We start from the raw sequence: 23,452 nt of genomic DNA, 5'->3' as shown, positions 1-23,452 counted from the left end.
CTGATTGCCAAAAGAAACAGGGCAAGGTTGGAAAAGAGAAACATATACAAAGAAGAACCTACAGCCTTTGATCAAAAACTTGATGCAATACTTAATGGTATGAAGAGATTGGGTGATAGGGTAGAATCAGTTGAGAGAAAAGCATCATGGGAAGCACCACAAAACAATCCTCCTAGGAATCCAAATTTTAGGAGAAATCCAAACCCAAACATTGGCAATGCCAGTGCTGACCAAGACATAAGACCCCCTTTCCAAGAAAATTATGCAGAAACTTCCACATCAGCTGAGCCCAATGAAGATCCTGAGATTAATTTAATGGCTCTAGATGGTGAAAGTCAAGTTTTCTTAACACAAGAGGATCATGAGGATGATGAAATCAAACTATTCCAAACTAAATCAGGTGAATCCTTTGACTTTAAACAAGTCTATGACACTGCTGTTTATGAAGTCCATAAACAATACAAGCCGAGGAGCAGAACTGTGAATGTTAACCAGCCTGAAAAGAAAAAGGATAATCAGCAGCCCAAAAGAGTTACAGTCACAGAACCTAATGACAAAATGACTTCACATACAAAAGAAGTGATTGTTGAGGAGATCACTGAACCACTGTCCTTAAAACAGCGCCCTATGGTCACTCCCCCTGCTCATCCTCATTCAACTCTTTCTCCTCAAGAGATGAGTAAAAAGGATAAGTCCCAAAGTCAAGATAAAAATCAAGAAGAAGATTTAATGAATAAGGAGAGGACTGTCACCTATAACCCCAGGACCCAATCTGAAAAATCCTTTGATCTAGAAACTGAAATTAGCAAAATAAAGATAGCTATTCCTCTCGTGGAACTAGCCAAGCATGACATCTATAAACTACAGATCAAAAGATCCCTTCAACTCACTAGCAAAAAAGATGATGTCAACGTGCTGGATGACACTCCAGAATTGTTATTTGGCCCAGAAGTGGATGGAAAAACAATAGTCACAGGGGTACTGCCTTTCTATGTCAGTTTACATATTCATGACAAAATACTACACAATGCAATGTTTGATTCAGGTGCTTCTCACAACCTCATGCCAAAAGCAGTCATGGAAAGACTGAATTTGGACATAACAAGACCATACAAGGACCTGTTTTCCTTTGATTCCAGCCAAGTCAAGTGTTTAGGTCTCATAAAAGACTTATGTGTGTCTCACGTTCAATACCCAAACAAGACAATCCTAATGGATGTGGTAGTTGCTGATATCCCTCCTAAGTATGGGATGCTGTTATCAAGATCATGGGGGGCCAAACTCCAAGGTTCCCTACAATTAGACATGTCATATGCCACCATCTCTGTTTTTGGGCAACCAAAAAGACTGTACAGAGAAACACTAATGAAATACATGGTCAGCAGTGAGGAAAAGCCTCAAAACTTTCCCATATATGCTATCCATTCAGACATAGACTCATACATTCTCTTCAATGACACCACAATGCCCTCAAAAGATGAGGATGAAACCAAGATATCCATACAAGAGAAAGACTCAAGCGAAAGTTTCACCACCCATGAAACAACAGCCAATCAAACACTAGATGTTGTTGCTGCCCTAGTTGTCCAGAACATCCAATCAAATGATGAGACTGTCCTAGAAGACAAGCTAGAGAAAAAACCACAATTGCTACTCACATTACCAGCCCATGAACAAATCATAAAATCTCCTTCCCAACAAGATATTCTATGGTTCCTTGAATTTGATGGCTCAGTCAACAAATTGGGGGCAAGAGCTAGAGTTTGGGTACACAATAAAGAAAATAGTCATGCAGAAGGCAGAGCCTATAGATTGAATTTCAGTTGTACTAACAACATGGCTAAATATGAGGCTCTCTTACTAGGTCTTAAGTTACTAAAGTCCCTACAAGCGACAAAAGTGTCAATCCTAGGAGATTCAGACCTAGTTATCCAACAAGTAAAGGGAAATTTTGTTACCAATGATAAAAGATTGAGGTCTTATAGGTCTGATGTTGCTGATGTACTAAATTCCTTCTTTGAATTCCAAATCACCAAGATTTCTAGGACCCACAATCTACATGCTCATAGTTTAGCCACCTTTGCAAGTACCCGCAAGTTGCCCTTTGAGCCCCACCATTGTTTTACAGCTGAGGTAAAACACAGACCCTCCATTCCAAACAATATCAATGATTGGCAAGTATTTGAGGATGACAAGCAAATAAATCATTTTTTAACTATGCAGCAAGAATTTGCAGGACTAAATATTGACTTTGAGACAGCAAGTCAATCACAAATACTTGAGACAACAAGTCAATCACAAATATTTGATGGAGCAAGTCCATCACAAATACAGTTTTAACAGACTACTCAGCCAATATCACCCAGAACAGCCAAGCAAATACTAAATCCAACTATTTTCAACATAGACAACATTCAGCAAATTTAACAAATCAACTATGAAGAGGTGGCCAATGCTGAAACTGAAATCATAGAATTGAATGACAATTTCCTACCAACAGGCCTAACTCCCCTAGAAGACATCTTTGATTCAAATGATATTCCCAAAAAACCAAAAATGCAGCCCCTAAATGCAGCCATTGAAGAATGTAACATAGGTACAATTGACAAACCCAAAATAATTAAATTGTCTGCATCCTTGCCGCCTGATCAAAAGCCCAAATACATTGACCTCTTTAAAGAGTTCCAGGATGTTTTTACATGGAGCTATGAGGACCTAAAGTCCTATGATACCTCTGTAATCCAGCATGCTATCCCTCTCAAACCTGATCAAAAGCCTTTTAAACAAAAACTGAGGAGAATAAATCCTATGCTCCTCCCAGCGATGGAACAAGAGGTAAAAAAAATGTTTAAGGCAGGCATCATAGCACCTATCAGATTCTCTGAATGGATCTCCAACTTAGTCCCTACAAGAAAGAAGACTGGTGAAATTAGGCTGTGTGTGGATTTGAGGAATCTGAACCAAGTATCCCTTAAAGACAATTACCCCTTACCCAAGATGGATCACATTTTGCAGAGGGTAGTGGGGGCTTCCAGAATTTCTCTACTTGATGGATTTTCAGGCTTCAATCAAATCCTAGTTCACCCTGATGATCAGGACAAAACAGCATTTACAACCCCATGAGGAACTTTCAAATATGTAAAGATGCCTTTTGGATTGAAAAATGCAGGGGCAACATTTCAAAGAGCAATGGATATTGCTTTTGCAAAGGAGATTCATGACTTTTTAGTCATTTACCTAGATGACCTTACACCTTTCTCAAAGTCAGACCAAGAACATATAAGACATCTGAGACAAATCTTCCTAAAATGTAGAAAATATGGAATCTCCTTGAATCCTAAGAAATCCCTGTTTGGTTTAGAAGAAGGTAAGCTATTGGGCCATATCATTTCTAAAGATGGCATTAGAATTGACCCAGATAGGATACAAGCTATCCTACAAATGCCCCACCCAAGAAATGTCAAAGAGTTGCAAGGATTCTTGGGAAAAATCAATTTCTTAAGAAGGTTTATCCCAAACCTAGCAGAACTAATCAGATTATTGAATAACATGCTAAAAAAGGATTCAAAAGTCAAATGGACTGTTGAAGCCAATCAAGCCTTTGAAGGTATAAAATTGGCCCTTACCCAAACTCCAGTCTTGACCAATCCTCAGTTTGACAGAGAATTTATCATTTTCTCTTTTGCCTCCCAACACACTATTGCTGCTGTTCTATTACAAAAAGATGACCAAGGAAATGAGAAGCCAATTGCTTTCTTTAGCAAAGCTCTCAGAGATGCACCTTTAAAATATCAAATCATGGAAAAGCAAGCTTATGCTTTAGTCAAAGCCATTAAAGACTTTAGGATTTATATCCTTTATTCCCATGTTATAGCATATGTGCCAAGTCCAATTGTCAAAGACATTCTCACTCAAGAAAACTTAGAAGGCAGAAGAGGAAAATGGATTGCCAGCATCTTGGAATTTGACATTGAGATAAAACCTACAAAACTAATAAAAGGGCAAGGCTTGGCCAAATTAATGACAGATACAAATTTTCAAGCCTTAGACATCAATCAGCTGGACAGTGAACCGGAGCTGGCGACTCCAAAGATCAATGTAGCCTTTGAACAATCTCCTTGGTACTCTGATATCTATTATGTCTTGCAAAACCTGTGTGCTCCCCCAGGACTGTCCAAAACTAAGTGTAGGTTCTTGAAAATGAAAACATCAAGATTTTGTGTGATGGATGGAAATCTGCTTTGGAAAAACCATGAAGGTATATTGCTGCACTGTTTAATGGAAAATGAAACTAACAATATCATGCAAGAGTTTCATGCAGGAGACTGTGGTGGACACTTGTACTGGAAGTCCACTGTGGATAAAATACTAAGGGCTGGATACTACTGGCCCACCATGTTCTCTGATGTCAAGAAATTCATCACCTCATGTCATAAATGTCAAGTGTTTGAGGGAAAGAGGCAGTTGCTGCCACTTCCTTTAAGGCCTATAGCAACAGAGAGACCTTTTCAACAATGGGGTTTGGACTTCATCAGGGAAATTCATCCCTCATCTTCAGGCCAACATATATGGATCTTGACAACCACAGACTACTTCACCAAGTGGATTGAAGCTGTTCCATGCAGACAAGCAAATGATTCCACTATCATTCAGTTCTTGGAGAACAACATATTGGCTAGATTTGGCTGTCCTGACAAAGTAATAACAGACAATGCTGCTGCTTTCAGATCCAAGAAAATGGTCAACTTCTGCCACAAATTTCACATCACCTTGGGTCATTCTACTGCCTACTATCCCCAAGGTAATGGTCTTGCTGAATCATCAAACAAAAGCCTGGTGAACATCATAAAGAAGGTGTTGGAAGAAAATAAAAAGAACTGGCACAAGAAACTAGTCAATGCCTTATGGGCAGATAGACTAACAACAAAAAGATCAATTGGTACCAGCCCATATGAGTTGGTTTATGGACTAGAAGCCAAATTTCCCTCATCACTAGGAGTGCATGTTATGAAGCTTCTTCAAGAAAGCCAAGCAGAACCAAATGATATGCAAAGAAGGATCAATCAGATAATTTGTTTGCAGCAAACTAGGGACCAAGTTTTCAGCAGAGTGCAAGTATTACAAGAGAAATTAAAGAAGGCCTTTGATAGAAGAACTAAGGCAGAAGACTTCAGCATTGGTGACAAAGTCCTCAAGTGGGATGCAAGAAGAGAAGATAAGGGAAAACATGGAAAATTTGACTCCCTTTGGAGAGGACCATTTGCTGTCCAGGCAGTGCAAGGTAACAATACCTATTTCCTCAAAAGTCTAACTGAAACTGATTTGGATGAAGGTCCTGTGAATGGCAGGATGCTGAAGCACTATTTTGAATATCACCCATGAGTGCAACCTGATTCTTCCATGTAAATATGCAGATGTATATATTATTTTCTGTTTAGATTGTATAAATGCAGTTTTACAAGTTTATTGACTGCCAGCAAAAGGCACATGGAATCAGAGATAAACCAAGAAGGAAAAGCACAATTTTGGCATTTCAAAGCAGCATACGGCAAGTTTTGGATAAAACATGTCAAGGGCCAAGGCAATCTGACCTGCTGTTCTTGGTCTTTCAAATGAAAAACCATCCCCATGTGGAGCCACTGTTAGCTACCTATACCAATAGGTTTCATATTTCATGATGGCTATAGAAGTTCCAAATATGCTCTGCTTTGATTATGCAAAGATCCCATATTTCCAAAGGAGTACAAGGTGTGTAAATAGCTTAATGTGTCCCAATTTTGATGGATGGTCCAACAGTCTAACCTGGATCATTCCATGGTTTAAATTTCCAGTTGTAGAATAGAGAAAGAAGTCTGTCCAAACTGTTTAATCTTGGCAGACAAGTAGCTTAGGTAGAGAAATTAAGGTTCCCAACTGCTTAATCTGGGACCTTGGAAGAAATAAGGGTAGAAGTAGATAGAAAAACAAAAGAAAAAGCCAAAGAAAAGAAAAGGCAAGTAAGGGTCTGCAAGTCCAAGTGCACCCTCCAAGAAGAAATAAAAAATGCTAGGCAAAGTAGCTCGGTAAGTAGATGGGGTTGCAGAAGTGATATTCATTTCCAAAGTGAATCTTGCTGGTTCAGATAAGAAAACAAGGCAAAGGAGCATGTCTAATTCCCCAAATCCCCTTCCACTCCTATTACTAACATCCCTTCATCCATGGAGAGTTATGAAAAATCTGAAGTGTTATGATGGTTCTTATGACTCTAAAAGCCACATTTCCTATGTAAAAATCTTTTCATTTTGATCTACTCCTTAAACTAAGTTAGTCTCAAACAAACTTAGTGTTTTCTCCCTTCACTCATTTCCCCCATATTAACTCTAACTTTACTATGTAAATCCCCTATATTACCTTTCCCCTACTAGTATTAACACCATGGTGTATAAACCCCAAATCTTGTATAAATATCCCTCCCCTTGGTATTATAGCCAATAAGTTCTGTGTCAGGGATCAAATGACACCTGGTCATCTTGATGAACCTAAGTCCAACCCCCTCCCCTCTTCTGAAGTCATTTGGCCCCTTAGAAAACTTCATTTGCCAAAAGAGCCTCATAAATGACCTTGTTTTACCTATACCCGCTTCATTTGCAAAAATAACCCAAAATACCCACTTTGTTCGCTTATCCTAAGTATCGGGCCTGTATTATTGCGCATTGAAAACCATTATAAAACCCCTTTATCCATGAAACCCCTTTGAAACTACAAAAAAACCCCGAAAAACCAACTTTCCGCTGCTTAACCAAAGTTTGCGCATATATTCAATTTTTCGAAATATATTGAAAAGACATCAAAAAATATATATTTATTCCTCCGCCCGTGGCCGTATCCACCTATCATGTCATCATCCCGTCCACCGTCGGATCAGATCCAAGGGATCCGACGGTCCTTATTAATATCGGAGCGGTCCCCGCGACAGAGGTTTAGCGCCCGAGAAAGTGACGTTGCGTTACGTCAGGGTGCGGCCACGCGTCGCCCATTGAGGGCTCTCGGAGCAACCTCTGACAAGGGCGGGGCCGTATCATAACCGCCCCGAGAAACCGCAGCTGTTAGGGCTAAACCGTAACCGTTAGGTCATTCACCGCCCGGTTTGCGGGTCCAGCGCCTCCCCACGACATCACCGTGCCTGCCACCGCATCACACTTTTGTCTGCATCTGTGCCAACGTGCCTGCCACCTCATTACCCCGTGGACCAATGGCTGCCCGCCACCTCATCCGATGATGTCATGCTGACGTCATCCGAGGCTGACCCCACCCTATGACGTCATGCGGACGTCATCACAGAAAAAGCGCCAAATTGCAAAAGGTCCATATTTTAGCCAAAAAACGCGTTTTTCATACTTTTTGCTCTTTTGCTATTATTTCCTCTGCATGGTATTTCACGTCCTGAACTGCGCCACCTGCGGGAAACGACCTGAAGACCTCCAGAGCACCAATTCCACCCACAGTTACGACCTCTGTTCGCGGTTAGCCAGTTTTCCTCTACAGCACCAACTACATCAACAACTGCACCAACAACAGAGCAGACTCATAGTCTGGATATGCAGAAGCTCCAAAATGAAATTCAAGTCCTGGAAGCTCAAATGTTGGAGCTCAATTCAGCCAAAGAATCTTTGGCTAAAGTAAATGAGAGATATGATAAGAGCAAACAGAATGCAGCTAAAAAGGAACGAGAAATAAAAGCTCTAAAGAAGAGGATAACTGAGCTTGAGAAGGAGCTCACACTAGAAAAGGTGACAACAGAGCTAAAATCAGTCCTTTGGGCCAATATTGGCCGGTCTATCACCAATCAGTGGCAGTACATTGAGACTATAGATGAACAATCAGTACTCATTGCAAAGGCAAACAGGGAAATACACAGAGCTAGAGCAAGCCTTGGCAACATGCCTGATGCTGCCACCAGAATGATCAATATTTTAAACAACGGGAAAAGCTCTCAACTGGCCACCATGGGAATTGCTCACAGGACTGAGACAATCTCAATGGTTAAAAGGGTCCTGACACTACGAAACCTGGTTGGAACATTGGAAAGAAGAACCCAGGATATGCAGACTGAAATCAACAAGTTCATGGACAGATTTCAGGCATTACAGAACAGAGGCCTCCCCAGCATATTAAGCAGTGTAGGAAGACTGCTTACCCTTGAAAACTACACTAAGAGGGTTGATGCCTATGCTGCAGGACAAATTGGAAGACAACCCAGCACTTCAGCAGAATCGGGGCTAGCATCAGGGCAGACTTTATACAATAGGGTGGACAACCTATTTTTTTATTATGAATGAGATCAATCATCTGTTTGATGTGCCTCCAAATTTTTTTAAGTATACAGAAGCAGATGAAACCATAGAGGCAATTGTGAAGCACCAATTGCCCACACAGGAAGTCTGGAAGAATTTGACATAGATGATATTATCAAGCCAGAACCTGTAAATGCTAATTTTTTCCAGTTTATAAGTAAGTCATACACAGGCAGAATTTTGATAGATAAGCATACAGAGCAAAGATGAAAGGCTGAGCCAACTCAGCAGGGCTATTCGGTCGCCACAGCAGCAATCACAGTCATAGATGGAAAACCCGAGAAAATACAGCGCAGCAAGAAATAAAGACGCGTTATTCAGCATTAAAGCAAAGCGGCTCAACCGACTCAATTACCTCCAAAGGTCAAATTGTCCTCTGACAGACATAAAAAGCATTTATGCTGCATTCAAAGTTGCAATAACTTCTTTTCTACTTTCTGTACGAATCTATGAAGATATTTTCTCTCTCAGATGACTCAATGCCTGAGATATTTTGTATAAACATTCCTATAAAGTCCCCTTCGCATGAGCTTGCAAGGGTTGTTGTTGATTTCTCCTGAAGAAGTTCTTATGCTGTAATCCTTTCAGAAGTTAATAAAGAAAGTGATGGAATTTCTAGGATTTCTGAGGTGTTGAATGCGTCCTGGTGTCTGTTGGAAACTGTTGGATTCCTGTGTATTTCGCCATACAATAAGTCTCTGTAACTCTCTCTCTTATGTATTTTGTTTGTTAAAATCCATATGTTATCTCACTTTAAATATCTAGCAACAAGGAAAAAGAATAACTTTCAGGATTTATTCAATGAATACCCTGAGTTCAATCTGTGTTGTTAATCAATGTTTTCTTCAGATGCAATCTTGATAAGTGTAATTCTTAATTGCTGCACTTTCAGAATACATCTTTCACAGTAGCCTTTGTCACAGGAATTCAATTTTGCTCCTGTGCAGCGTGCCTCACTTTCACCTCACCAGCTTAATAGAAAATTCTTAATTGCTTTCTGTTGGTTGACATACATCACCATTTAAGCTAAGTTTGTTTGTCTAAGATACACAATAGGCCCTATAGTTTGAACACCACCAATCCTGCATATCAAATCATTTCACAACTCCAGACTCCATTGCGCAATGGTATTTCACTCCTTAAACACTACATCGTAAGACCTGAAAGAAATCCTTCAACCAAAACATAAACCAAAACCTGAGCATAATAGCTAGCCTAAAACACCATCATAACAGAGACAAATCATAAAGAGAGAGCCCTCTCTGATTACAGTTTGGCTAGAAGCTGTGATCCAAAGATTGGTTAGTGGTTACCCCAGCCGTATTCCCTTGGGAGTCATAGGGAACAACCTGGATGATAACATAATTGGCGACTCCACTGGGGAGTGCTTGAGTTTTTTCAATTACCATATATTTTCATAGCTACTATCAAGCCTGAAATCAGCCAAGAGGCCTTTAATCTGTTTCTGTATCACATTAACAGCTTTAAGGAGGAGCTTGTTTAGGGAATCTTCATCTTAGCTCTGAGAATATATAGCCATTCTAAAATCTCCATTCAGTCCTTGCAGATATAAAAGCTTCCCACAAAATCCTAAAAAAAAAAAAAAAAAAAAAAAACAGTTAGAAACTGGCTCCTAAGAAGAATCCACGGCACACTAGAGCAAATCCTGACCCTAATCCACCCATCATTGTTGATAATCCAAATACCATCCCTAGAAACATTAGGAGGCAGCAAAGGCAGGAGCAACCTGCTGATTTGACTTCAGAGTCAGATCATCCCAGCCTCATCCCTACTCCATGCAAGGTCCTTTTCCGGTCTACCCCTAGTTCCCCTAGCTCACCGTCCACATCTCAAACTCCTCCTCTCACATCCTCATCCACTGCTCATATCCCCTTGACCAACACTCTAGGTTCATCCTCACTTGTCACCCCTGTCGTACCCGTTGTTCCTATTATCCCAGCTGCCCCTGTTAATCCTCTAAATCCTGTAAATATGGCTAACAGATATGCACCCTTGCAGATACCAGCTAATGCTGCAGCTTTACCTCAAGATTACCAAAGCAAAATCTCGTATTTTGACTCCAATGGCTCTCTGACAGCTGTCCAGCATGCGAAGAAGATGCAAGACCATTTTGAGACCTATGAAATAGATGATGACAGTGTCAGAATGAGGATGTTTGTTCAAAGCCTAACCGGGGATGTAAGAACTTGGTTTAGATCCCTGAATGCAAACTCCATTACAACTCCTGATGAACTGTATCAAGCCTTTACTACTAGATGGGAAAAGAAGAAAGATCCTCTGCACATACTTGGTGAATATGAAACAATCAAGAGAGGTCCTCAAGAGACCTTTCTGGAGTATTGTGCTAGATTCAACAATGTGTACAATGCAATACCACAAAACCTAAGACCCCCTCCTGATTTGGCCTTGTACAAATTCCCTGATGGATTTGATCCTGACATGGCATATCAATTGAAGGAAAGAGAACCTGAAACCCTTGAAGACGCTCAAAAGGCTGCTGTCACAGTGGAAGCAAACCTGATTGCCAAAAGAAACAGGGCAAGGTTGGAAAAGAGAAACATATACAAAGAAGAACCTACAGCCTTTGATCAAAAACTTGATGCAATACTTAATGGTATGAAGAGATTGGGTGATAGGGTAGAATCAGTTGAGAGAAAAGCATCATGGGAAGCACCACAAAACAATCCTCCTAGGAATCCAAATTTTAGGAGAAATCCAAACCCAAACATTGGCAAGGCCAGTGCTGACCAAGACATAAGACCCCCTTTCCAAGAAAATTATGCAGAAACTTCCACATCAGCTGAGCCCAATGAAGATCCTGAGATTAATTTAATGGGTCTAGATGGTGAAAGTCAAGTTTTCTTAACACAAGAGGATCATGAGGATGATGAAATCAAACTATTCCAAACTAAATCAGGTGAATCCTTTGACTTTAAACAAGACTATGACACTGCTGTTTATGAAGTCCATAAACAATACAAGTTGAGGAGCAGAACTGTGAATGTTAACCAGCCTGAAAAGAAAAAGGATAATCAGCAGCCCGAAAGAGTTACAGTCACAGAACCTAATGACAAAATGACTTCACATACAGAAGAAGTGATTGTTGAGGAGATCACTGAACCACTGTCCTTAAAACAGCACCCTATGGTCACTCCCCCTGCTCATCCTCATTCAACTCTTTCTCCTCAAGAGATGAGTAAAAAGGATAAGTCCCAAAGTCAAGATAAAAATCAAGAAGAAGATTTAATGAATAAGGAGAGGACTGTCACCTATAACCCCAGGACCCAATCTGAAAAATCCTTTGATCTAGAAACTGAAATTGGCAAAATAAAGATAGCTATTCCTCTCGTGGAACTAGCCAAGCATGACATCTATAAACTACAGATCAAAAGATCCCTTCAACTCACTAGCAACAAAGATGATGTCAACGTGCTGGATGACACTCCAGAATTGTTATTTGGCCCAGAAGTGGATGGAAAAACAATAGTCACAAGGGTACTGCCTTTCTATGTCAGTTTACATATTCATGACAAAATACTACACAATGCAATGTTTGATTCAGGTGCTTCTCACAACCTCATGCCAAAAGCAGTCATGGAAAGACTGAATTTGGACATAACAAGACCATACAAGGACCTGTTTTCCTTTGATTCCAGCCAAGTCAAGTGTTTAGGTCTTATAAAAGACTTATGTGTGTCTCCCGTTGAATACCCAAACAAGACAATCCTAATGGATGTGGTAGTTGTTGATATCCCTCCTAAGTATGGGATGCTGTTATCAAGATCATGGGGGGCCAAACTCCAAGGTTCCCTACAATTAGACATGTCATATGCCACCATCTCTGTTTTTGGGCAACCAAAAAGACTGTACAGAGAAACACTAATGAAATACATGGTCAGCAGTGAGGAAAAGCCTCAAAACTTTCCCATATATGCTATCCATTCAGACATAGACTCATACATTCTCTTCAATGACACCACAATGCCCTCAAAAGATGAGGATGAAACCAAGATATTCATACAAGAGAAAGACTCAAGGGAAAGTTTCACCACCCATGAAACAACAGCCAATCAAACACTAGATGTTGCTGCTGCCCTAGTTGTCCAGAACATCCAATCAAATGATGAGATTGTCCTAGAAGACAAGCTAGAGAAAAAACCACAATTGCTACTCACATTACCAACCCATGAAGAAATCATAAAATCTCCTTCCCAACAAGATATTCTATGGTTCCTTGAATTTGATGGCTCAGTCAACAAATTGGGGGCAGGAGCTGGAGTTTGGGTACACAATAAAGTAAATAGTCATGCAGAAGGCAGAGCCTATAGATTGAATTTCAGTTGTACTAACAACATGGCTGAATATGAGGCTCTCTTACTAGGTCTTAAGTTACTAAAGTCCCTACAAGTGATAAAAGTGTCAATCCTAGGAGATTCAGACCTAGTTATCCAACAAGTAAAGGGAAATTTTGTTACCAATGATAAAAGATTGAGGTCTTATAGGTCTGTTGTTGCTGATGTACTAAATTCCTTCTTTGAATTCCAAATCACCAAGATTTCTAGGACCCACAATCTACATGCTCATAGTTTAGCCACCTTTGCAAGTACCTGCAAGTTGCCCTTTGAGCCCCACCATTGTTTTACAGCTGAGGTAAAACATAGACCCTCCATTCCAAACAATATCAATGATTGGCAAGTATTTGAGGATGACAAGCAAATAAATCATTTTTTAACTATGCAGCAAGAATTTGCAGGACTAAATATTGACTTTGAGACAGCAAGTCAATCACAAATACTTGAGACAGCAAGTCAATCACAAATATTTGATGGAGCAAGTCCATCACAAATACAGTTTCAATAGACTACTCAGCCAATATCACCCAGAACAGCCAAGCAAATACTAAATCCAACTATTTTCAACATAGACAACATTCAGCAAATTCAACAAATCAACTATGAAGAGGTGGCCAATGCTGAAACTGAAATCATAGAATTGAATGAAAATTTCCTACCAACAGGCCTAACTCCCCTAGAAGACATCTTTGATTCAAATGATATTCCCAAAAAACCAAAAATGCAGCCCCTAAATGCAGCCATTGAAGAATGTAACATAGGTACAATTGACAAACCCAAAATAATTAAATTGTCTGCATCCTTGCCGCCTGATCAAAAGCCCAAATACATTGACCTCTTTAAAGAGTTCCAGGATGTTTTTGCATGGAGCTATGAGGAACTAAAGTCCTATGATACCTTTGTAATCCAGCATGCTATCCCTCTCAAACCTGATCAAAAGCCTTTTAAACAAAAACTGAGGAGAATAAATCCTATGCTCCTCCCAGCGATGGAACAAGAGGTACAAAAAATGTTTAAGGCAGGCATCATAGCACCTATCAGATTCTCTGAATGGATCTCCAACTTAGTCCCTACAAGAAAGAAGACTGGTGAAATTAGGTTGTGTGTGGATTTGAGGAATCTGAACCAAGTATCCCTTAAAGACAATTACCCCTTACCCAAGATGGATCACATTTTGCAGAGAGTAGTGGGGGCTTTCAGAATTTCTCTACTTGATGGATTTTCAGGCTTCAATCAAATCCTAGTTCACCCTGATGATCAGGACAAAACAACATTTACAACCCCATGGGGAACTTTCAAATATGTAAAGATGCCTTTTGGATTGAAAAATGCAGGGGCAACATTTCAAAGAGCAATGGATATTGCTTTTGCAAAGGAGATTCATGACTTTTTAGTCATTTACCTAGATGACCTTACACCTTTCTCAAAGTCAGACCAAGAACATATAAGACATCTGAGACAGATCTTCCTAAAATGTAGAAAATATGGAATCTCCTTGAATCCTAAGAAATCCCTGTTTGGTTTAGAAGAAGGTAAGCTATTGGGCCATATCATTTCTAAAGATGGCATTAGAATTGACCCAGATAGGATACAAGCTATCCTACAAATTCCCCACCCAAGAAATGTCAAAGAGTTGCAAGGATTCTTGGGAAAAATCAATTTCTTAAGAAGGTTTATCCCAAACCTAGCAGAACTAATCAGATTATTGAATAACATGCTAAAAAAGGATTCAAAAGTCAAATGCACTGTTGAAGCCAATCAAGCCTTTGAAGGTATAAAATTGGACCTTACCCAAACTCCAGTCTTGACCAATCCTCAGTTTGACAGAGAATTTATCATTTTCTCTTTTGCCTCCCAACACACTATTGCTGCTGTTCTATTACAAAAAGATGACCAAGGAAATGAGAAGCCAATTGCTTTCTTTAGCAAAGCTCTCAGAGATGCACCTTTAAAATATCAAATCATGGAAAAGCAAGCTTATGCTTTAGTCAAAGCCATTAAAGACTTTAGGATTTATATCCTTTATTCCCATGTTATAGCATATGTGCCAAGTCCAATTGTCAAAGACATTCTCACTCAAGAAAACTTAGAAGGCAGAAGAGGAAAATGGATTGCCAGCATCTTGGAATTTGACATTGAGATAAAACCTACAAAACTAATAAAAGGGCAAGGCTTGGCCAAATTAATGACAGATACAAATTTTCAAGCCTTAGACATCAATCAGCTGGACAGTGAACCGGAGCTGGCGACTCCAAAGATCAATGTAGCCTTTGAACAATCTCCTTGGTACTCTGATATCTGTTATGTCTTGCAAAACCTGTGTGCTCCCCCAGGACTGTCCAAAACTAAGTGTAGGTTCTTGAAAATGAAAACATCAAGATTTTGTGTGATGGATGGAAATCTGCTTTGGAAAAACCATGAAGGTATATTGCTGCACTGTTTAATGGAAAATGAAACTAACAATATCATGCAAGAGTTTCATGCAGGAGACTGTGGTGGACACTTGTACTGGAAGTCCACTGTGGATAAAATACTAAGGGCTGGATGCTACTGGCCCACCATGTTCTCTGATGTCAAGAAATTCATCACCTCATGTCATAAATGTCAAGTGTTTGAGGGAAAGAGGCAGTTGCTGCCACTTCCTTTAAGGCCTATAGCAACAGAGAGACCTTTTCAACAATGGGGTTTGGACTTCATCGGGGAAATTCATCCCTCATCTTCAGGCCAACATAGATGGATCTTGACAGCCACAGACTACTTCACCAAGTGGATTGAAGCTGTTCCATGCAGACAAGAAAATGATTCCACTATCATTCAGTTCTTGGAGAACAACATATTGGCTAGATTTGGCTGTCCTGACAAAGTAATAACAGACAATGCTGCTGCTTTCAGATCCAAGAAAATGGTCAACTTCTGCCACAAATTTCACATCACCTTGGGTCATTCTACTGCCTACTATCCCCAAGGTAATGGTCTTGCTGAATCATCAAACAAAAGCCTGGTGAACATCATAAAGAAGGTGTTGGAAGAAAATAAAAAGAACTGGCACAAGAAACTAGTCAATGCCTTATGGGCAGATAGACTAATAACAAAAAGATCAATTGGTACCAGCCCATATGAGTTGGTTTATGGACTAGAAGCCAAATTTCCCTCATCACTAGGAGTGCCTGTTATGAAGCTTCTTCAAGAAAGCCAAGTAGAACCAAATGATATGCAAAGAAGGCTCAATCAGATAATTTGTTTGCAGCAAACTAGGGACCAAGTTTTCAGCAGAGTGCAAGTATTACAAGAGAAATTAAAGAAGGCCTTTGATAGAAGAACTAAGGCAGAAGACTTCAGCATTGGGGACAAAGTCCTCAAGTGGGATGCAAGAAGAGAAGATAAGGGAAAACATGGAAAATTTGACTCCCTTTGGAGAGGACCATTTGCTGTCCAGGCAGTGCAAGGTAACAATACCTATTTCCTCAAAAGTCTAACTGAAACTAATTTGGATGAAGGTCCTGTGAATGGCAGGATGCTGAAGCACTATTTTGAATATCACCCATGAGTGCAACCCGATTCTCCCATGTAAATATGCAGATGTATATATTATTTTCTGTTTAGATTGTATAAATGCAGTTTTACAAGTTTATTGACTGCCAGCAAAAGGCACATAGAATCAGAGATAAACCAAGAAGGAAAAGCACAATTTTGGCATTTCAAAAGCAACATACGGCAAGTTTTGGATAAAACATGTCAAGGGCCAAGGCAATCTGACCTGCTGTTCTTGGTCTTTCAAATGAAAAACCATCCCCATGTGGAGCCACTGTTAGCTACCTATACCAATAGGTTTCATATTTCATGATGGCTATAGAAGTTCCAAATATGCTCTGCTTTGATTATGCAAAGATCCCATATTTCCAAAGGAGTACAAGGTGTGTAAATAGCTTAATGTGTCCCAATTTTGATGGATGGTCCAACAGTATAATCTGGATCATTCCATGGTTTAAATTTCCAGTTGTAGAATAGAGAAAGAAGTCTGTCCAAACTGTTTAATCTTGGCAGACAAGTAGCTTAGGTAGAGAAATTAAGGTTCCCAACTGCTTAATCTGGGACCTTGGAAGAAATAAGGGTAGAAGTAGATAGAAAAACAAAAGAAAAAGCCAAAGAAAAGAAAAGGCAAGTAAGGGTCTGCAAGTCCAAGTGCACCCTCCAAGAAGAAATAAAAAATGCTAGGCAAAGTAGCTGGGTAAGTAGATGGGGTTGCAGAAGTGATATTCATTTCCAGAGTGAATCTTGCTGGTTCAGATAAGAAAACAAGGCAAAGGAGCATGTCTAATTCCCCAAATCCCCTTCCACTCCTATTACTAACATCCCTTCATCCATGGAGAGTTATGAAAAATCTGAAGTGTTATGATGGTTCTTATGACTCTAAAAGCCACATTTCCTATGTAAAAATCTTTTCATTTTGATCTACTCCTTAAACTAAGTTAGTCTCAAACAAACTTAGTGTTTTCTCCCTTCACTCATTTCCCCCATATTAACTCTAACTTTACTATGTAAATCCCCTATATTACCTTTCCCCTACTAGTATTAACACCATGGTGTATAAACCCCAAATCTTGTATAAATATCCCTCCCCTTGGTGTTATAGCCAATAAGTTCTATGTCAGGGATCAAATGACACCTGGTCATCTTGATGAACCTAAGTCCAACCCCCCTCCCCTCTTCTGAAGTCACTTGGCCCCTTAGAAAACTTCATTTGCCAAAAGAGCCTCATAAATGACCTTGTTTTACCTATACCCGCTTCATTTGCAAAAATAACCCAAAATACCCACTTTGTTCGCTTATCCTAAGTATCGGGCCTGTATTATTGTGCATTGAAAACCATTATAAAACCCCTTTATCCATGAAACCCCTTTGAAACTACCAAAAAACCCCGAAAAACCCACTTTCCGCTGCTTAACCAAAGTTTGCGCATATATTTAATTTTTCAGAATATATTGAAAAGACATCAAAAAATATATATTTCTTCCTCTGCCCGTGGCCGTATCCACCTATCATGTCATCATCCCGTCCACCGTCGGATCAGATCCAAGGGATCCGACGGTCCTTATTAATATCAGAGCGGTCCCCGCGACAGAGGTTTAGCGCCCGAGAAAGTGACGTTGCGTTACGTCAGGGCGCGGCCACGCGTCGCCCATTGAGGGCTCTCGGAGCAACCTATGACAAGGGCGGGGCCGTATCATAACCGCCCCGAGAAACCGCAACTGTTAGGGCTAAACCGTAACCGTTAGGTCATTCACCGCCCGGTTTGCGGGTCCAGCGCCATCCCCATGACATCACCGTGCCTGCCACCGCATCACACTTTTGTCCGCATCTGTGCCAACGTGCCTGCCACCTCATTACCCCGTGGACCAATGGCTGCCCGCCACCTCATCCGATGACGTCATCCGAGGCTGACCCCACCCTATGACGTCATGCGGACGCCATCACAGAAAAAGCGCCAAATTGCAAAAGGTCCATATTTTAGCCAAAAAACGCGTTTTTCATACTTTTCGCTCATTTGCTATTATTTCCTCTGCATGCTATTTCACGTCCTGAACTGCGCCACCTGTGGGAAACGACCTGAAGACCTCCAGAGCACCAATTCCACCCACAGTTACGACCTCTGTTCGCGGTTAGCCAGTTTTCCTCTACAGCACCAACTACATCAACAACTGCACCAACAACAGAGCAGACTCATAGTCTGGATATGCAGAAGCTCCAAAATGAAATTCAAGTCCTGGAAGCTCAAATGTTGGAGCTCAATTCAACCAAAGAATCTTTGGCTAAAGTAAATGAGAGATATGATAAGAGAAAACAGAATGCAGCTAAAAAGGAACGAGAAATAAAAGCACTAAAGAAGAGGATAACTGAGCTTGAGAAGGAGCTCACACTAGAAAAGGTGACAGCAGAGCTAAAATCAGTCCTTTGGGCCAATATTGGCCGGTCTATCACCAATCAGTGGCAGTACATTGAGACTATAGATGAACAATCAGTACTCATTGTAAAGGCAAACAGGGAAATACACAGAGCTAGAGCAAGCCTTGGCAACATGCCTGATCCTGCCACCAGAATGATCAATATTTTAAACAACAGGACAAGCTCTCAACTGGCCACCATGGGAATTGCTCACAGGACTGAGACAATCTCAATGGTTAAAAGGGTCCTGACACTACGAAACCTGGTTGGAACATTGGAAAGAAGAACCCAGGATATGCAGACTGAAATCAACAAGTTCATGGACAGATTTCAGGCATTACAGAACAGAGGCCTCCCCAGCATATTAAGCAGTGTAGGAAGACTGCTTACCCTTGAAAACTACACTAAGAGGGTTGATGCCTATGCTGCAGGACAAATTGCAAGACAGCCCAGCACTTCAGCAGAATCGGGGCCAGCATCAGGGCAAACTTTATACAATAGGGTGGACAACCTATTTTTTATTATGAATGAGATCAATCATCTGTTTGATGTGCCTCCAAATTTTTTTAAGTATACAGAAGCAGATGAAACCATAGAGGCAATTGTGAAGCACCAATTGCCCACACAAGAAGTCTGGAAGAATTTGACACAGATGATATTATCAAGCCAGAACCTGTAAATGCTAATTTTTTCCAGTTTATAAGTAAGTCATACACAGGCAGAATTTTGATAGATAAGCATACAGAGCAAAGATGAAAGGCTGAGCCAACTTAGCAGGGCTATTCGGTCACCACAGCAACAATCACAGTCACAGATGGAAAACCCAAGAAAATACAGCACAACAAGAAATAAAGATGCGTTATTCAACATTAAAGCAAAGCGGCTCAACCGACTCAATTACCTCCAAAGGTCAAATTATCCTCTGACAGAAATAAAGAGCATTTATGCTGCATTCAAAGTTGCAATAACTTCTTTTCTACTTTCTGTACGAATCTATGAAGATATTTTCTCTCTCAGATGACTCAATGCTTGAGATATTTTGTATAAACATTCCTATAAAGTCCCCTTCGCATGAGCTTGCAAGGGTTGTTGTTGATTTCTCCTGAAGAATTTCTTATGTTGTAATCCTTTCAGAAGTTAATAAAGAAAGTGATGGAATTTCTAGGATCTGAGGTGTTGAATGCGTCCTGGTGTCTGTTGGAAACTGCTGGATTCCTGTGTATTTCGCCATACAATAAGTCTCTGTAACTCTCTCTGTTATGTATTTTGTTTGTTAAAATCCATATGTTATCTCACTTTAAATATCTAGCAACAAGGAAAAAGAATAACTTTCAGGATTTATTCAATGAATACCCTGAGTTCAATCTGTGTTGTTAATCAATGTTTTCTTCAGATGCAATCTTGATAAGTGTAATTCTTAATTGCTGCACTTTCAGAATACATCTTTCACAGTAGCCTTTGTCACAGGAATTCAATTTTGCTCTTGTGCAGCGTGCCTCACTTTCACCTCACCAGCTTAATAGAAAATTCTTAATTGCTTTCTGTTGGTTGACATACATCACCATTTAAGCTAAGTTTGTTTGTCTAAGATACACAATAGGCCCTGCAGTTTGAACACCACCAATCCTGCATATCAAATCATTTCACAACTCCAGACTCCATTGCCCAATGGTATTTCACTCCTTAAACACTACATCGTAAGACCTGAAAGAAATCCTTCAACCAAAACCTGAGCATAATAGCTAGCCTAAAACACCATCATAACAGAGACAAATCATAAAGAGAGAGCCCTCTCTGATTACAGTTTGGCTAGAAGCTGTGATCCAAAGATTGGTTAGTGGTTACCCCGGCCGTATTCCCTTGGGAGTCGTAGGGAACAACCTGGGTGATAACATAATTGGCGACTCCACTGGGGAGTGCTTGAGTTTTTTCAATTACCATATATCTTCATAGCTACTATCAAACCTGAAATCAGCCAAGAGGCCTTTAATCTGTTTCTGTATCACATTAACAGCTTTAAGGATGAGCTTGTTTAGGGAATCTTCATCTTAGCTCTGAGAATATATAGCCATTCTAAAATCTCCATTCAGTCCTTGCAGATATAAAAGCTTCCCACAAAATCCTAAAAAAAAAAAAAAAAAAAAAAAAACATTTAGAAACTGGCTCCTAAGAAGAATCCACGGCACACTAGAGCAAATCCTGACCCTAATCCACCCATCATTGTTGATAATCCAAATACCATCCCTAGAAACATTAGGAGGCAGCAGAGGCAGGAGAAACCTGCTGATTTGACTTCAGAGTCAGATCATCCCAGCCTCATCCCTACTCCATGCAAGGTCCTTTTCCGGTCTACCCCTAGTTCCCCTAGCTCACCGTCCACATCTCAAACTCCTCCTCTCACATCCTCATCCACTGCTCATATCCCCTTGACCAACACTCTAGGTTCATCCTCACTTGTCACCCCTGTCGTACCCGTTGTTCCTATTATCCCAGCTGCCCCTGTTAATCCTCTAAATCCTGTAAATATGGCTAACAGATATGCACCCTTGCAGATACCAGCTAATGCTGCAGCTTTACCTCAAGATTACCAAAGAAAAATCTCATATTTTGACTCCAATGGCTCTCTGACAGCTGTCCAGCATGCGAAGAAGATGCAAGACCATTTTGAGACCTATGAAATAGATGATGACAGTGTCAGAATGAGGATGTTTGTTCAAAGCCTAACCGGGGATGTAAGAACTTGGTTTAGATCCCTGAATGCAAACTCCATTACAACTCCTGATGAACTGTATCAAGCCTTTACTACTAGATGGGAAAAGAAGAAAGATCCTCTGCACATACTTGGTGAATATGAAACAATCAAGAGAGGTCCTCAAGAGACCGTTCTGGAGTATTGTGCTAGATTCAACAATGTGTACAATGCAATACCACAAAACCTAAGACCCCCTCCTGATTTGGCCTTGTACAAATTCCCTGATGGATTTGATCCTGACATGGCATATCAGTTGAAGGAAAGAGAACCTGAAACCCTTGAAGACGCTCAAAAGGCTGCTGTCACAGTGGAAGCAAACCTGATTGCCAAAAGAAACAGGGAAAGGTTGGAAAAGAGAAACATATACAAAGAAGAACCTACAGCCTTTGATCAAAAACTTGATGCAATACTTAATGGTATGAAGAGATTGGGTGATAGGGTAGAATCAGTTGAGAGAAAAGCATCATGGGAAGCACCACAAAACAATCCTCCTAGGAATCCAAATTTTAGGAGAAATCCAAACCCAAACATTGGCAAGGCCAGTGCTGACCAAGACATAAGACCCCCTTTCCAAGAAAATTATGCAGAAACTTCCACATCAGCTGAGCCCAATGAAGATCCTGAGATTAATTTAATGGGTCTAGATGGTGAAAGTCAAGTTTTCTTAACACAAGAGGATCATGAGGATGATGAAATCAAACTATTCCAAACTAAATCAGGTGAATCCTTTGACTTTAAACAAGGCTATGACACTGTTGTTTATGAAGTCCATAAACAATACAAGCTGAGGAGCAGAACTATGAATGTTAACGAGCCTGAAAAGAAAAAGGATAATCAGCAGCCGAAAGAGTTACAGTCACAGAACCTAATGACAAAATGACTTTACATACAGAAGAAGTGATTGTTGAGGAGATCACTGAACCACTGTCCTTAAAACAACGCCCTATGGTCACTCCCCCTGCTCATCCTCATTCAACTCTTTCTCCTCAAGAGATGAGTAAAAAGGATAAGTCCCAAAGTCAAGATAAAAATCAAGAAGAAGATTTAATGAATAAGGAGAGGACTGTCACCTATAACCCCAGGACCCAATCTGAAAAATCCTTTGATCTAGAAACTGAAATTGGCAAAATAAAGATAGCTATTCCTCTCGTGGAACTAGCCAAGCATGACATCTATAAACTACAGATCAAAAGATCCCTTCAACTCACTAGCAACAAAGATGATGTCAACGTGCTGGATGACACTCCAGAATTGTTATTTGGCCCAGAAGTGGATGGAAAAACAATAGTCACAGGGGTACTGCCTTTCTATGTCAGTTTACATATTCATGACAAAATACTACACAATGCAATGTTTGATTCAGGTGCTTCTCACAACCTCATGCCAAAAGCAGTCATGGAAAGACTGAATTATGACATAACAAGACCATACAAGGACCTGTTTTCCTTTGATTCCAGCCAAGTCAAGTGTTTAGGTCTCATAAAAGACTTATGTGTGTCTCCCGTTCAATACCCAAACAAGACAATCCTAATGGATGTGGTAGTTGCTGATATCCCTCCTAAGTATGGGATGCTGTTATCAAGATCATGGGGGGCCAAACTCCAAGGTTCCCTACAATTAGACATGTCATATGCCACCATCTCTGTTTTTGGGCAACCAAAAAGACTGTACAGAGAAACACTAATGAAATACATGGTCAGCAGTGAGGAAAAGCCTCAAAACTTTCCCATATATGCTATCCATTCAGACATAGACTCATACATTCTCTTCAATGACACCACAATGCCCTCAAAAGATGAGGATGAAACCAAGATATTCATACAAGAGAAAGACTCAAGGGAAAGTTTCACCACCCATGAAACAACAGCCAATCAAACACTAGATGTTGCTGCTGCCCTAGTTGTCCAGAACATCCAATCAAATGATGAGACTGTCCTAGAAGACAAGCTAGAGAAAAAACCACAATTGCTACTCACATTACCAGCCCATGAAGAAATCATAAAATGTCCTTCCCAACAAGATATTCTATGGTTCCTTGAATTTGATGGCTC

This window comes from Pinus tabuliformis, chromosome 6 (assembly GCF_031772625.1).
Source record: "Pinus tabuliformis cultivar Carrire ecotype Pingquan chromosome 6, CPIR1, whole genome shotgun sequence".
NCBI lineage: Eukaryota > Viridiplantae > Streptophyta > Pinopsida > Pinales > Pinaceae > Pinus > Pinus tabuliformis.
This window is presented reverse-complemented; position numbering follows the sequence as displayed.